We start from the raw sequence: 17,685 nt of genomic DNA on the forward strand, positions 1-17,685 counted from the left end.
CAGATGCCAGCAAGAGGAGAAACTGTTTGATTCTTTTTTGCTATCCCCTCACCTTCTTTTTATGGTCTATGGGGATCATTTTCAAAGCACTTAGACTTACAAAGTTACACAGAGGGGCATAATTGAAAGGGACATCCTCACAGAACGTCCCGATCCAGGGGCGGGGAAACCCGTATTTTCGAAACAAGATGGACGTCCATCTTTTGTCTCGATAATACGGTCAGGAACATCCAAATCCTTAAATCTGGTTGTCCCTAGACTTGGTCGTTTCTGATTTTCGGCGATAATTGAAAAACCAAGGACGTCCATCTCAGAAACAACCAAATGCAAGTCATTTGGTCGAGGGAGGAGCCAGCATTTCTAGTGCACTGGTCCCCCTGACATGCCAGGACACCAACCGGGCACCCTAGGGGCACTGCAGTGGACTTCATAAATTGCTCCCAGGTACATAGCCCTTACCATGTGTGCTGAGCCCCCAAAACCCACTACCCACAACTGTACACCAATACCATAGCCCTTACGGGTGAAGGAGACCTAGATGTGGGTACAGTGGGCTTGTGATGGGTTTTGGAGGGCTCGCTGTTTCTTCCACAAACGTAACAGGTAGGGGGGGATGGGCCTGGGTCCACCTGCTTGAAGTGCACTGCACCCACTAAAACTGCTCCAGGTACCTGCATACTGCTGTGATGGACCTGAGTATGACATCTGAGGCTGGCAATCAATATTTTGAAAGATGTTTTCTGAGGGTGGGAGGGAATTAGTGACCACTGGGGGAGTAAGGGGAGGTCATCCCCAATTCTCTCCGGTGGTCATCTGGTCAGTTCGGGCACGACCAGGTAAAGTCATTCAAGTGTTCGTCAGGGACGTCCTTGTTTCTTTCGATTAAGGGTCGAGGACATCCTAGTGTTAGGCACGCCTAACTCCCCCCTTCCCTACGCCTCCAACACGCCCCCTTGAATTTTGGCCATCCCTGCGACAGAAAGCAGTGAGGGACATCCAAAATCAGTTTTCAATTATACCGATTTGGACAACCCTGTGAGGACGTCCATCTTCCGATTTATGTCGAAAGATGGGCATCCTTCTCTTTCGAAAATGAGCCCAATAGTGACCTGTGGAACTTTGCAAGTCTAATTGCTTTGAAAATGAGCCCTATTAAGTTTGTTGGTTTTCATACACTAGTGGAGTGCCTATTAAATGGGAGTTTGTAGTTTAAAGCCACAACGATTTTCCATCTTTTCCTGCCTTTTACTATGCCTAATTACTATTCCACTTAACATATTAAGCTCACTAGCGGGGACCCTTTATCAGTCTGTGACCAGTGAGAGAAAGCTGGGAGCACTAAAATACATTTTGGCCATAGACCTTACTATGGGCCCTGTTTACTAAGGGGGTGATTCTATAACTTGGAAGCAAGAAGTGGGCGCCACAATGGGGCACATTTAGCGTCAATTCTATAACACTAGTAAAAAAGCCCCGTTTCTGATGCAAATGAAACGGGGGCTAGCAAAGGTTTTCTTCAGTGTGTGCATGTGGGAGTGTGTGTGTCCCTGCCCTCTCTCCCTTCCCCTGTGCTGTCTGTTCCCTCCCCCCTCCCCCCTCTGAGTCGAGTCCTTCAGTGTTAAGTTTCCTGCTGTGCTGTGTTTGTGTTACAGAGAGAGTGAGGGGTTTGCCCTCTCTCCCGTCCCCCCTCTGAGTCCTTCACTGTTACAGAGAGAGCGATTTCATGCTGTGCTGTGTTTTCCTTCACTGTTTGTGTTACAGTCTACAGAGAGAGCAAGGGCGGCGCAGACACTCATGGGGAAACCGGATATCTCTGCCACTTCACACTTCCGGCTGGAGGTTTCATTTAGAACGTTGGTGGTGCCTTTTATATATAGAGATGTAGTTAAAATTAGTAGATTACAGTAGATAAAGACCTGAATGGTCCATCCAGTCTGCCCAACAGTCATACTCATTATCAATTCATGATTACAAAACTAACAATGAGTGGGGTTTAAAAAAGGTTTGGATGGCTTCCTAAAGGAAAACTCCATAGACCATTATTAAAATGGACTTGAGGAAAATCCACTGCTTATTTCTCAGACAAGCAGCATAAAATGTATTGAACTTTTTTGAGAGAAACTCACTTCAGAATGAGATAACAACGCTAGTAAAATTCAGAAGTGCAGAATTTATAGAGAGGAGGAGGAGTGCGAGTCTATGATTAAAAAGACACACATAAGCTAAGACTCACCGTAAAGGTGAAGTGGAATCAGCTGTGGTGGATATATGAGACTCCCCCTTCATTACTAGTTAACAAAACGATTACCATAAAGGCGATCATTACTCTGAACACATTCTCTACTTCTAGTGAAATTGTAAGTATCCTAGAAATAAGCAGTGGATTTTCCCAAGTCTGTCTTAATAATGGCTTATGGATTTTTATTTTAGGAAATGATCCAAACCTTTTTTAAACCCTGCTAAGCTAACTGCTTTTACCACATTATCTGGCAAAGAATTACAAAGTTTAATTACACGCGTGAAGAAATATTTTCTCCAGTTTGTTTTAAATGTTTTAAATTTCACAAAAAGGGTGGTGGAGGCATGGAATGGCCTCCCAGTGGAGGTGGTGGAGTTGAGGACTGTTCCAGAATTTAAAAAGGCATGGGATAAGCATATGGGATCGCTTAGGAACAGGAAGAATTAGGGGTTACAGAGGATGGGCAGACTGGATGGGTCATATGGCCTTTATCTGCCGTCATGTTTCTATGTATGTTTCTATTACTCAGTAGCTTCATTACAGGCCCCCTAGCTCTAGTATCTTTGGAAAGAGTAAACAAGTGATTCACGTCTACCCATTCCACTCCACTCAGCATTTTATAAACCTTTATCATATCTCCCCTCAGGCGTCTTTTCTCCAAGCTGAAGAGCCCTAACCATGTTAGCCTTTCCTCATAGGAAAGTCGTCCCATACATTTATCATTTTCATCGCCATTCTCTGTACCCTCTAAAAACTGAGTTCCATGAGCAAAAATTTTTTGCCATCTGCTATTCAAGTTAGGTTCCCCTGTGAGCATCACTCACTATTATGCAATATGGTAATTTATTACAGAACACATTCGAAAATGTATTTATTGAAGTGGCATGTTTATTTCAACTATTCAAGCCCCACATGACTGTAAAATAAAAATATTTCCATTTTCAGATGTCATGTTCCACTTCAATAAACAGCCAAAGATGTATGAAGTACTCAGTTTTGTGTCTTATGTTCAGGTCTCAACAATCCACCAGTGCAATGAGGAACTGGATTGCTGTTTGGGAAGAAAGTATCAGTTGCTAAGAAAACCAGTAAGACACATCGGTGATATGATACGGCTGAAAATACACAGAAAACACTGGGTACTTCCAAATTACAAAGCAAACTGTTTCCCTTCTTCTCTTGGTTTTTCACATATTATAAGAAATGTCCAGATTAACACGGATTCCTGACTGTAGATATATTTTAATCCTTAAGTTATGGAGCTGTTCAATGTCTAGCCATTTTCTCATCTTTTTTTTTTTGTTACATTTGTACCCCGCACTTTCCCACTCATGGCAGGCTCAATGCGGCTTACATGGGGCAATGGAGGGTTAAGTGACTTGCCCAGAGTCACAAGGAGCTGCCTGTGCCTGAAGTGGGAATCGAACTCAGTTCCTCAGGACCAAAGTCCACCACCCTAACCACTAGGCCACTCCTCCACTGTTGCTACTATTTGAGATTCTACATGGAATGTTGCTATTCCACTAGCAACATCGGCCCTTGCAGATCACCAATGTGGCCGCGCAGGCTTCTGCTTCTGTGAGTCTGACTTGCAGGACGTCAGACTCACAGAAACAGACGCCTGCGCAGCCTTCTACATGGAATGTTGCTAGTGGAATAGCAACATTCCATGTAGAATCTCCAATAGTAGCAACATTCCATGTAGAATCTCCAATAGTATCTATTTTATTTTTGTTACATTTGTACCCTGCACTTTCCCACTCATGGCAGGCTCAATGCGGCTTACATGGGGCAATGGAGGGTTAAGTGACTTGCCCAGAGTCACAAGGAGCTGCCTGTGCCTGAAGTGGGAATCAAACTCAGTTCCTCAGGACCAAAGTCCACCACCCTAACCACTAGGCCACTCCTCCACTGTTGCTACTATTTGAGATTCTACATGGAATGTTGCTATTCCACTAGAAGTCGGCCCTTGCAGATCACCAATGTGGCCGCGCAGGCTTCTGCTTCTGTGAGTCTGACGTCCTGCACGTACGTGCAGGACGTCAGACTCACAGAAACAGAAGCCTGTGCAGCCTTCTATATGGAATGTTGCAAGTGGAATAGCAACATTCCATGTAGAATCTCCAATAGTAGCAACATTCCATGTAGAATCTCCAATAGTATCTATTTTATTTTTGTTACATTTGTACCCTGCACTTTCCCACTCATGGCAGGCTCAATGGGGCTTACATGGGGCAATGGAGGGTTAAGTGACTTGCCCAGAGTCACAAGGAGCTGCCTGTGCCTGAAGTGGGAATCAAACTCAGTTCCTCAGGACCAAAGTCCACCACCCTAACCACTAGGCCACTCCTCCACTGTTGCTACTATTTGAGATTCTACATGGAATGTTGCTATTCCACTAGAAGTCGGCCCTTGCAGATCACCAATGTGGCCGCGCAGGCTTCTGCTTCTTTGAGTCTGATGTCCTGCACGTACGTGCAGGACGTCAGACTCACAGAAACAGAAGCCTGTGCAGCCTTCTATATGGAATGTTGCAAGTGGAATAGCAACATTCCATGTAGAATCTCCAATAGTAGCAACATTCCATGTAGAATCTCCAATAGTATCTATTTTATTTTTGTTACATTTGTACCCTGCACTTTCCCACTCATGGCAGGCTCAATGCGGCTTACATGGGGCAATGGAGGGTTAAGTGACTTGCCCAGAGTCACAAGGAGCTGCCTGTGCCTGAAGTGGGAATCAAACTCAGTTCCTCAGGACCAAAGTCCACCACCCTAACCACTAGGCCACTCCTCCACTGTTGCTACTATTTGAGATTCTACATGGAATGTTGCTATTCCACTAGAAGTCGGCCCTTGCAGATCACCAATGTGGCCGCGCAGGCTTCTGCTTCTGTGAGTCTGACGTCCTGCACGTACGTGCAGGACGTCAGACTCACAGAAACAGAAGCCTGTGCAGCCTTCTATATGGAATGTTGCAAGTGGAATAGCAACATTCCATGTAGAATCTCCAATAGTAGCAACATTCCATGTAGAATCTCCAATAGTATCTATTTTATTTTTGTTACATTGTACCCTGCACTTTCCCACTCATGGCAGGCTCAATGGGGCTTACATGGGGCAATGGAGGGTTAAGTGACTTGCCAGAGTCACAAGGAGCTGCCTGTGCCTGAAGTGGGAATCAAACTCAGTTCCTCAGGACCAAAGTCCACCACCCTAACCACTAGGCCACTCCTCCACGTTGCTACTATTTGAGATTCTACATGGAATGTTGCTATTCCACTAGAAGTCGGCCCTTGCAGATCACCAATGTGGCCGCGCAGGCTTCTGCTTCTTTGAGTCTGATGTCCTGCACGTACGTGCAGGACGTCAGACTCACAGAAACAGAAGCCTGTGCAGCCTTCTATATGGAATGTTGCAAGTGGAATAGCAACATTCCATGTAGAATCTCCAATAGTAGCAACATTCCATGTAGAATCTCCAATAGTATCTATTTTATTTTTGTTACATTTGTACCTGCACTTTCCCACTCATGGCAGGCTCAATGCGGCTTACATGGGGCAATGGAGGGTTAAGTGACTTGCCCAGAGTCACAAGGAGCTGCCTGTGCCTGAAGTGGGAATCAACTCAGTTCCTCAGGACCAAAGTCCACCACCCTAACCACTAGGCCACTCCTCCACTGTTGCTACTATTTGAGATTCTACATGGAATGTTGCTATTCCACTAGCAACATTCCATGTAGAAGTCGGCCCTTGCAGATCACCAATGTGGCCGCGCAGGCTTCTGCTTCTGTGAGTCTGACGTCCTGCACGACGTCAGACTCACAGAAACAGAAGCCTGTGCAGCCTTCTATATGGAATGTTGCAAGTGGAATAGCAACATTCCATGTAGAATCTCCAATAGTAGCAACATTCCATGTAGAATCTCCAATAGTATCTATTTTATTTTGTTACATTTGTACCCTGCGCTTTCCCACTCATGGCAGGCTCAATGCGGCTTACATGGGGCAATGGAGGGTTAAGTGACTTGCCCAGAGTCACAAGGAGCTGCCTGTGCCGGGAATCGAACTCAGTTCCTCAGTTCCCCAGGACCAAAGTTCACCACCCTAACCACTAGGCCACTCCTCCATTAGTTTTAATGGCCTTCATTAAGAAGAATTTCCTTTCGCAGTCAGCACTGGAAGTTTGAAAAGTTCCACAAACATCCAGTAACACCTGACCTCAAATGTTTTTATTTGTCCACTTTTCATTTTCTCATATCTAAATAACTTAGGGCCCCTTTTACAAAGGCGCATTAGGCCCTACACACGTGCAATGCGCACCAAGAACGAGACTACCGTGTCCCCCTTTAGCCTTTCCTCATGGGGAAGTCATCCCATCCCTTTTATCATTTTCATCGCCCTTCTTTGCACCTTTTCTTATTCCACTATATCTTTTTTGAGATGCGGCGATCAGAATTGAACACAATATTCAAGGTGCGGTCGCACCACGGAGCGATGCATAATGCCAATGCCTACATAATGCGCGAACCGGGTGTATTCTATAACAACGCGCATGCCCATACTGCCTGAATGATTTATTTCCTCCCACGTGCGTCGTTTCTGACCGGCCACCGTGCATGTAGCGCGTGAGCCCTTACCACTAGGATCAATGGGTGGCATTAAGAGCTCAGGCCGGTTTTAAAAAAGCCCCTTTTTGCAGACCCGGTAAAAACTGGCCCGGCGCACACCCAATACATGCGTCTACACTACCACAGGCCACTTTTTACCGCGGCTTAGCAAAAGAACCCCTTAAATTCTGAGTATTGTTCAGAGTTCTTTTCCGAAAAGAGGTTTCTTCTTTGTTAACCAAAGTGCAGTATCCACTGGCCGATCTGGTAAACTGTGATGTCGAAAGGTAAATTATTCATATTGGATGGAGTAACGATGAAGCAATCTTTATCAAGTAGAGATTATTCTTCCAATTCATGGTCTGGATCTTTTATCCATATAATCGTATGTCTGCTTAATAAACTGAAGAATGGAAGCTGTGTTAACAGGGGCACTGAAAGATGACAGAAATTCGAATACAGCTTTTACTGAAATGAGCTTCCCAATTTTGCTTTTTTAAACTGAAATGCTTCCATGGTTGTCAAGAAACTTCTCTGAAGTGTTTGCAGAGTTCTGCTAGATCATAAAGGTCGGCAGATTAAGACCTACCCAGTCCATCCAGTCTGCCCAACAAGGAGTTGCCGTCAAAGCCCACTCTAGCCATGATCCTGATCCGTCTTTGCCGTTTATGGGACCCAGACCTTAGAAGTCTGTCCAGCATTGGTCTTGCTTCCCAGCCTCCGAAGCTACCATCAAAGCTCACTCCTGCTATGAGGTCATTGTTTCACTTTGATAGGATTCCATCTTTTTTCCATATAGGGATCCTCTGTGTTTATCCACACGTTCTTAAATTCAGTCACCGTTTTTGTCTTCACAACCTCCCCTGGGAAGGCATTCCTGTGAAAAAAGTATTTCCTGAGTCTCCTAAGTCTCCCACCCTGCAACTTCCAACTTATGACCTCTAGCCCTATCACTTCTCCATCTCTGAAAAAGTTTAGTTTGCATATTAATACTTTTAAGTATTTAAATGTTTACTCTTTCCAAAAATACTAGGACTAGGTGGCATGCAATGAAGCTACAAAGTAGTACATTTAAAACGAATCACAGAAAATATTTCTTCACTCAACGTGTAATTAAACTTTGGAATTCGTTGTCAGAGAATGTGGTAAAGGCGGTTAGCTGAGCAGGGTTTTAAAAAGGTTTGGCCGGCTTCCTAAAGGAAAAGTCCATAGACCATTATTAAAATGGACGGGGGAAATCCACTGCTTATTTCTGGGATAAGCAGCATAACATGTATTGAGCTTTTTTGGGATCTTGCCAGGTATTTGTGACCTGGATTGGGCGCTGTTGGAAACAGGATGCGGGGCTTGATGGACCTTTGGTCTGTCCCAGTGTGGCAATACTTAAGTACTTATGTCTGTATCACATCCCCCCATCCCGCCTTTCTCCTAGGATATACATATTCAGATCTAGTCTCTTCTCATAAGTCTATTGGCACAAGCCTCATATCATTTTTGTTGCTTCCTCTGAAGCACCTCAAGTCTTTTGATGTGCTTAGCAAGCTACGGCCTCCAACTCTCATTATGGATAACCAATGCTACATGATATTCTGTCATGGCGGTATTTATACACTGGGTCATTGCCTTCATCAACTTCTTCTCTGCAATATTTTACCAATATGTTATAGTTCTTGACTAAACCAACTGCAGCAAAATTACTCAATAGCCAACTGACCACATTCAGAGGTTTCAATGAAATAGCTTCATAGTCTGCTGCCTTAGCAATTTCATTAAACCCCACTTTTCTCACTCTAGATCTGAAAACAAAAATGTGTAGATGGTGCATAAAAGTGTTTCTACGTCCCTCATTAATTCCTAAATCCCCATAGTGTGCCACGGTTATTTTATCAGATGAGCAGTGTTGGGTATGATTTCAAATCAAGTAAATTGAAATGATGATTTTAAAATGTTTAGCGTGATTTTTTATTTGAAATCAGTCTTTTACCCTGATTTTGATTTTATATTTGAAATCAAATAGTCAAGTGATTTTGTACCTTTTATTTATTTATTTTCTGCATTTGTATCCCATATTTTCCCACCTCTTTGCAGGCTCAATGTGGCTTACATTATGCCGTAGTGGCGATCGCCATTTCCGGAATGAGAAGTACAGAATATTATTGCAATTAAAGTACAGAAAATATAAAGTAAATTAAAAGAAAATAGATAAGCAATTCATTTCAGGTATTTGAGATCACTGGTAATGTATAACGTTCAATAATAACAATGTGATTAAAGTAATCAAATAAAAATAGTTCAGTGTTATTAAATCAAAATTCATTTGTTGATGGACGTTGATTTAACCTTAGGATTCATTACTGTGATGGTCAATAACACCGGTGAGATCTAAACTCGAGCCTAAGCTACCAAAGTCCATAAACCCTATTTATATATTAACTAGGAAAAAATGCCCGTTTCTGAGCGGAATGAAACGGGCACTAGCAAGGGGCCCCCTCCCTCCGTCCCTGGAAGCTACTTGCCTTGTTCGCTGTGGGCCGTTTCGGCCCTCGAGTGTCAATAGCTCCGCCCTCGACGTCATGACATTTTGACGCGAGGGCGGTGCAGACACTCCAGGGCACACCGGATATCTCGGGCGCCTCAACTTCCGTGGAGGCTTCAGAACGTTGGGGTTGCCTTTTATATATATAGATTCTTGCCATATATAGACTTGTAATTTGCACATCTATGCTTATCAATATTGATGGATTAGTCTATAATCCTGTCCTGTGACAATTACATTTAACTGTGGTACCTTGCTTTGCCGATTTTCAATTTGAAATCATTTGTTGATTGGCTTCAATTTGAAATCACAACTGGCTTACTGGTTTTGATTTCAAATTAAATTTATTCTTAGGGCCCTGCTTACTAAGGCGCGAGAGCATTTTTAGTTCATGCTAACGCTAGACACACCCATAGGAATATATGGAGGCCTCTAGTATTAACGTGCGCTAATTTTTAGCACATGTTAAAAATGCTGGCGTGCCCACCACGCGACTTAGCAAACAGGGCCCTTAGCAATTTTCATTTTGATTTGAAATCTTTGTGAAAATGATTTTACCCAACGCTGCAAATGAGGAATGGATTGCCACAACATTACATCTTCCAAGTTTCCCTGATGTAAACATCACCATTCTTTTCTTATTGAAATCATTTCCACAACTGAAAGTGCTTGATTGCTGAAACTACTACAGTACTGTCACAAGATACTAATATAATACTTCCAGCACAAGCAGTGGCATGTGTAGGATCACCAGCTTTCCTAAACTGAATATAAAAAAAAAAAAAACAGCATTTTGGGAACAGAAATATCTGTGCTTTTTTCAACTATGAATGTATGAAAAGCTGATTGCTGGATTACACTGAATGCTTCAAATGTAGGAGAGAAATTATCAACATGAGCTACTGTTAACACATGTTATTTTACTGTTAACCCCAGTTATTAGTAACTAGGTCTCATTGTATTAAATGGGACTGTTAAAATAGCATGAATTAGCAGTAATACAACATGTCTTAGCAGTAGCCTGCATTGATAATTAGTCCCTCAATTAATTCAAATGCATAATTTTTTACTTCAACCTGTGCGGAATCTTTGTACATAATTTCTAAGCGATTATGAAATCTGTTGCATTAAGCACCAGTTGGCCAGCTGTCTCCTTTTCTTCTCTCCACAATATTGAGCTCTTAAGGACATCTGAATTAAGCGAAAGGGAAATGGGACTCGATATACCGCCTTTCTGAGGGTTTTGCAACTACATTCAAAGCGGTTTACGTATATTCAGGTACTTATTTTGTACCAGGGGCAATGGAGGGTTAAGTGACTTGCCCAGAGTCACAAGGAGCTGCAGTGGGAATCGAACTCAGTTCCCCAGGATCAAAGTCTGCTGCACTAACCACTAGGCTACTCCTCCACTCATTCCACCAATAAGAGCCAACCTCATCAGTGATGTCACAATGGCTAGATTGCCCAATACTTGGCTCACTTCTGATATTGTGATGTCATAAGGGAAAGGGAACTGGAACTTGATATACTGCCTTTCTGAGTGTTTTGCAACTAAATTCAAAGCGGTTTACATATATTCAGGTACTTATTTTGTACCAGGGGCAATGGAGGGTTAAGTGACTTGCCCAGAGTCACAAGGAGCTGCAGTGGGAATTGAACCCAGTTCCCCAGGATCAAAGTCTGCTGCATTAATCACTAGGCTACTCCTCCACTAGCGCCATTCCATGTAGAATCTCAAATAGTAGCAACCACTAGGCTACTCTTCCACTCCTTGGGATTCCGGAATCTTGCTATGCTTTGGGGTTCTACACGGAATGTTGCTACTCTTTGAGATTCAGCATGGAATCTTGTTAATAGGACTTGTTATACTGCCTTTCTGAGGTTTTTGCAACTACATTCAAAGCGGTTTACATATATTCAGGTACTTATTTTGTAGCAGGGGCAATGGAGGGTTAAGTGACTTGCCCAGAGTCACAAGGAGCTGCAGTGGGAATCGAACTCAGTTCCCCAGGATCAAAGTCCACTGCACTAACCACTAGGCTACTCCAATAAGAACAGGTTGGGCCACTCTCTCCTTTTCTCCTGTAGTGAACCTCTTGTATATTGGGGCAGGGGCATGTAAATGCATATAAAGCAATTCATCAGTATATAAATACTATACCGTGGCCTTTATATGCCCTTATATGGAAACATGACTCCCCCCCTAGCAGTAGTACTGTGAGACTACCACTAGGTGTTGCTAGCGCTATTTTGGAAGAAGTCACTAGTGAGGGCAGGTATGACTGAGAATCGCTCCTACCTGCATCACTAGACAACAGGGAATTTTACATAAGAACATAAGAGTAGCCATACTGGATCAGACCAATGTCCGTCTAGCCCAGTATCCTGTTTCCAAACAATGGCCAAGCCAGGTCACAAGTACCTGGCAGAAAACCAAATCGTGGCAACATTCCACTGCTACCAATCTCAGCGCAAGCAGTTACTTCCCCATGTCTGTCTCAATAGCAAACTACGGACTTTTCCTTCAGGAACTGCTCCAAACTTTTTTTTAAACCCAGATATGCTGACCACTGTTACTACATCTTCTAGCAAAGAGTTCCAGAGCTTAGCTATTTGTTGAGTGAAGAATATTCTTCTTATTTGTTTTAAAATGTATTCCATGTCACTTTGAGTGTTCCCTAGTTTTTGTACTTTGGAACGAGTAAAAAAAATTTTGATTAACTTCTACTTATTCTACACCACTCAGAATTTTGTAGACCTCAGTCATATCTCCCCTCACCCATCTCTTTCCAACTGAAGAGTCCTAACCTCTTTAGCTTTTTCTCTTACAAGAGGAGTTCCATCCCCTTTATCATTTTGGTCGCTCTTCTTTGAACCTTTTTTAACTCTGCTATATCTGAACACAACACTTGAGGTGCGATCGCACCATGAAGCAATCTAAGATAGGTATGGGGGGGCCTTCAGTAGGGGAGAGCTCAAGATGGGTTTCACCCTTGAAGGAGCGCTCTGCCCACCGCTCTGGATTTTATGTGCCAGCCCCTTTACTACACAGCCTGGGAATGCTGGGCTGCAGCTTGGCGGTGCGACGGTGGCTCGAAGCAACATCATTCTTTTATCATGGGTGTCAGCAACCTGCAGTACTGAGATACTCCCCATGGTAAACCAAAGCGTGGAAAAGCCACCTTTTACCACACCTTAGTAACTTTCCCTTAAAGATTTTATTCAGATATCCCTCCTTCAATCCGTTCAGAACGCTGCCGCACGTCTTATATTATGCCAGAACCGATATACTCATATCACCCCTCTCCTCAAGTCACTTCACTGGCTTCTGATCAGATACCGCATACAATTCAAGCTTCTACTCCTTACCTACAAATGCACCCGGTCTGGCGGCTCCTCATTACCTCTCTACCCTCATCTCCCCCTATGTTCCCGCCCGTAACCTCCACTCACAGGACAAATCCCTCCTTTCAGTACCCTTCTCCACCACTGCCAACTCCAGGCTCTGCTCATTCTGCCTTGCCTCACCCTATGCCTGGAACAATCTTTGTCAACTCCTACGCCAAGCCCCCTCCCTACCCATCTTCAAATCTCTGCTTAAAACTCATCTCTTCAATGCTGCTTTCGGCACCTAACCTTTCGAGAAATATAGTATGGCCCTATCAGATCGACTCTACACCTGTCTTTTAGATTGTACACTTGTCTTTAGGTTGTACACCTGTCTTTTAGATTGTAAGCTCCTTGAGCAGGGACTGTCCTTCCATGTTAAATTGTACAGCGCTGCGTAACCCTAGTAGCACTTTAGAAATGTTAAGTAGTAGTAGTAGTAATATGTGGGGCAGAAGCGGAGCCAGGTTAACGGCGCGGGGGGAGCAAGAGCGGCGCGAGCGCAGACTTCTGCCGGCGCTGGAGCACATTTCAATGCAACACACTGAAGAAGGAAAATAGGCGCCGGAGCTGGCAGAACTCCGTTTGGGGGAGCGGTTGCTCCCCTGCACCCCCCCCCCTGGCTACGCCACTGATGTGGGGTGGAGCATCATCGACCTGCAGAATCCTTTTTGAGGCGATGCACTGCCATAGAAAATAGCACAGATGAAGAAGCTCTCTATATTACATATGATGAGCAGAAAGGAAACTGTTTTCCTCCCAAGGCATACTCCAGGTCTCTGCTGAGCCTCTCAGCAGCCCTGTACCTCAGCTGCAGCTCTCTGATAGGCTCAGCCGGGGGGGTTAGAAGGCACCTGGGAGCTTTATATCTTGGGTGAGGGGAGAACTAACAAACAAGGAAAGCAGCTGTTTATTGAGACGCAAGTCTTTTTTCATGCTAGGACACATAGCACTAGGTTTGCCAGTTTATATAGCTGTAAGGGGTGGAAGGGGCAAAGCATTTTAAGAAGTTCGTGTTTCTTGAGTGAGACTTATAGGAATGTGTTGCTCTTGAAAAAAACAGGCCAATATTTGAGCCAACAAAAGCTAAAAGATGTTCAAGGCAGAAAGGATATTAAGACAGAAGTCCAATAAATAATTTGTATTAACTTACTCGAACTGAGCTTAATTAATCACAGAGCGTGTCTTCTCTAGGGTTTCTTATGATCTGTTGAGTAAGGTATTATGCCTATAACAACTGGCTTACTCTTGGTTTAAATCCTATCTCCCTTCTGAGACAAATTTGAGATAAATTAACAATGATTACCCACTCGCTTTCCAAAGAACTGTGGAGAGAAGAGATAAAGAGGGATCCGTCTCTGTTCTGGTTATTATCAGTAGTAAATTTACATATCTGTATACAGAGTGAGCTCAGGGTGTAAGACTAGTCATTGATGGGTTTGGATACGTTTTGAAAAGCAAGGATGGGGACAAGCAAATGGTGTGGTAGTCCATTTCAGGTCTACCTGAGTTTCTAAACCGTAGCCCATGCACAAGACAAAAGTAATCAAGTTAAAAAAAATGTATTGAAAAACACTATGTACAGTCCAGCTGGTTAAAAAATAGATAAATGCAAGTAATACAACCACTGTTAAATAGCACAAACTGATCTTGTCAGAACCTGGCTTGTACTTCAGGACTCCTCTGCCACTACTTTTTCACGTTTGCTATGGACTGAATGAAATCAAACAAAATCAAACATGGAAAAGAAAATAAGATGATACCTTTTTTATTGGACATAACTTAATACATTTCTTGATTAGCTTTCGAAGGTTGCCCTTCTTCCTCAGATCGGAAATAAGCAAATGTGCTAGCTGACAGTGTATATAAGTGAAAACATTCAAGCATTACTATGACAGTCTGACAGAGTAGGAGGATGGGGTGGGTAGGAGGTATGCAATGGGGACATCAAAGCATATCATTGATATTCTAACAGGATGGGTGTGGATAGGTGAGGGGTGGGGTGATCAACAGAGAATACAGCTTTATGGTTTATAATGGGCTAGGAACCCCAGATCCTTGTTAAGTCCTTTCTGTTGGGTGTTAAAATATTCAATCATTCTGACTTCAAAGGTCTTACGTTCTTGTATGTTTTAAAGTTACCTTTCAGGATTCTCACCTATCCTGTTAGAATATCAATGATATACTTTGATGTCCCCATGCATACCTCCTACCCACCCCCATCCTCCCACCCTGTCAGACTGTCATAGTAATGCTTGAATGTTTTCACTTATATACACTGTCAGCTAGCACATTTGCTTATTTCCGATCTGATGAAGAAGGGCAACCTTCGAAAGCTAATCAAGAAATGTATTAAGTTATGTCCAATACAAAAGGTATCATCTTATTTTCTTTTCCATGTTTTATTTTGTTTGATTTCTATTGATAACCTTAAGAGTGGACTAACACGGCTACCACACCTCTCTACTATGGACTGAACAAATTCCATGACTTTCAAAACCACCCATTATTACCTTAGACTCAATATGGGAAGCTCTTATGGGTCTAGAAACTTCTTTTTCACAGAAATTGTTACTGGTGACAAGCCTCAAAATTACCATTTCAAAAAATTTCAATCTCGGAAGCAAGAACACTTAAATTGAGAAAACAACAGAAAAGAATAATGATAACAAAATCTCGTCAACAGACACAGTTTAATTTGATTAAGGAAAATACTTTGTTACATTATAAATCTGAGAATTTAGAAAAATCAACTAAGGGTTAAAACTCTAAGGTTGATTAATTTTCCAAAAATTACTTCGGTCGCTCCTTTAATAACTTTTAAGAAATATTTATCAGAAATACTGAAGATTGTACTGTTTAAAATTAATAAATAAAGTTTGGGGGGAAAAAAAAAAAGAAATACTGAAGATTCCTGAACAGGACTATCCGCCAGTTTCCAAGATATATTATTTACCACCATATAAAAAGGATAAAAAAGAAAATATTAATCAAGTTGAACAAGGAGCAGAAGTTTCATTTGATACATTGAATCTTACACAAATAATTCATGAGGATGAGAAGGGCAGTACACCATCTACTTTAATTGTGACTTTTATACTGGAACCAGATCGTGACTGGATTTTGAGACAATTTTTCCACCATAGGGATGAACTCTTTATGAATAACAAGATTAGAATATTTCCTGATATTGCAAGAGCAACTCAAAAGAGACGTCAATTATTTCTATAACTCCGGCCCAGGGTTTTACAATTGGGTGGTTTATTTTGGCTTAACTTTCCCTGTAAATGTGTATTGAGAATTAATTCAGTTAAGTATATCTTTTATGACCCCTACACACCTGAACTCTTTTCTAGAGTCGAGGGCTGCTATTAATCCTAATCTACAGCCAAGAACATTATCAACATCTACTCCGTGATTATGTATTGTCATGGCACTTTAAGTTTCTCTTCTATTTCCTTGCTTTAATTAGTGGCATACATATTACGTGGAATTGTACCTTGTTCTCTCCTTAAAGTGGTGGACTTGAGATTGGAGGGGCAAATAATATACTGTTTGAATAATTGTTTATTTTGAAATTGTATTGCTTACAATCCTCAATCTTTCAAATCAAGAGTTTTTCTTGAATTATTGTGAATACTTATAAAAATAAAATAGAAGGGTGGTCGATCAAGTCTTTTAAACTATTTTATAAGATACTGTGCCAAATATACAACCCCTGGTAAAAAAGGTGCAGGACTCTACATATTAGTCCCTTGACATACAGAGGGAGCAGCACATTTAGAAAGCGGCATGTGAGGGAAATTAATTTAGAAATCCCCTCCCCCAACACACACACACACAATACATGGGAGTGGCTTTCTAAAATCACTGCTCCCATTGTAGAAGACCCCAATCACAGTCCCCCCCCCCCCCTCATCTGCACTATGACCTACTGTGGCCAAACACCTTCCTCCACCCCACCCCCAGCACTAAATCCCCCACGGCAACCCTCCATGAGACAAGAAATCCACATCCCAGAACTCCCCACCATGTAGCAAACTTCCCAACCCCTAATCCCCACCCTAGCCTTATTGGGAGGGGTTTTCATTTGCTCCTGTTGTGATGGTCCTAGAACCCCTTACATGAAACCCGACACTTACTGATAGAGGTCAAAGCAGCCATTTTGAGTCCAGAGACTATTGTGGGGGAGCAAGTCGGTATCACTTCCACCAGTAGACACCAGAAAACCCATGGTAAGCCAGAATGGAAATCAGGGAATAGGAGAGGCAGCTATCTGGGGGGTGGCCTTGTAGGGAGGTTGCCACTGTGGTTGTGACCACAAGGGGGTTCCTGCCTCAGGGATGTTATGCATTCGGGTTTTCTGCCATGGGAGCTTGTGGCCTTAGGGAGTTGCTGCTACAGGAGTCAGAGTGGTGGGTCAGATATCAGGGGAGGGTGATCATAGAGGGCAGCCATTAGAAGGAGGTGACTGGAGTGCCAGATGTCAACATTTACAGCTGCCTCTGCAATATAGACATGGATTCCCAGTATAAAATTAGGAATCCATGTCTGTATTTGTAGGACCGCCCAGGACAACCTTCTCTCCACCCTATCCATGCCCCGTTGACATCTAGACATAGTTAGCTTCCTAATATGTAAATGGTCCTTGTTGTGAAATGCCATTTATACGTGTAAGCCTCTTTACGTGTATGAATGCTGCCATTTACACATGGGATGCTTCTAAAAGGAGGGACTTAAAGTGTTAGCAGGAAAGGAGTAATCTTGCATTTGCCTGATGGTGATTCAATCTGTCAAAAAAGTGAGGATGGCCAAATCTAAAGTCCAAAATTATTCCTTTTTTACTTTCTTATGTAGGTTCTGCAAATTCCATCTGTACAAATATTAAAACATTGACAAACATACATTAATATCAC

General features: G+C 42.7%; 1 protein-coding gene across 1 annotated transcript in view; it reads right to left on the bottom strand.

Annotated features, from left to right (window-relative positions):
* PLXNA4 (plexin A4) overlaps nucleotides 1-17,685 on the bottom strand; it is a 944,413-nt gene that overhangs the window by 924,832 nt on the left and 1,896 nt on the right.

This window comes from Microcaecilia unicolor, chromosome 10, assembly GCF_901765095.1.
Source record: "Microcaecilia unicolor chromosome 10, aMicUni1.1, whole genome shotgun sequence".
Classification (NCBI taxonomy): Eukaryota; Metazoa; Chordata; class Amphibia; order Gymnophiona; family Siphonopidae; genus Microcaecilia; species Microcaecilia unicolor.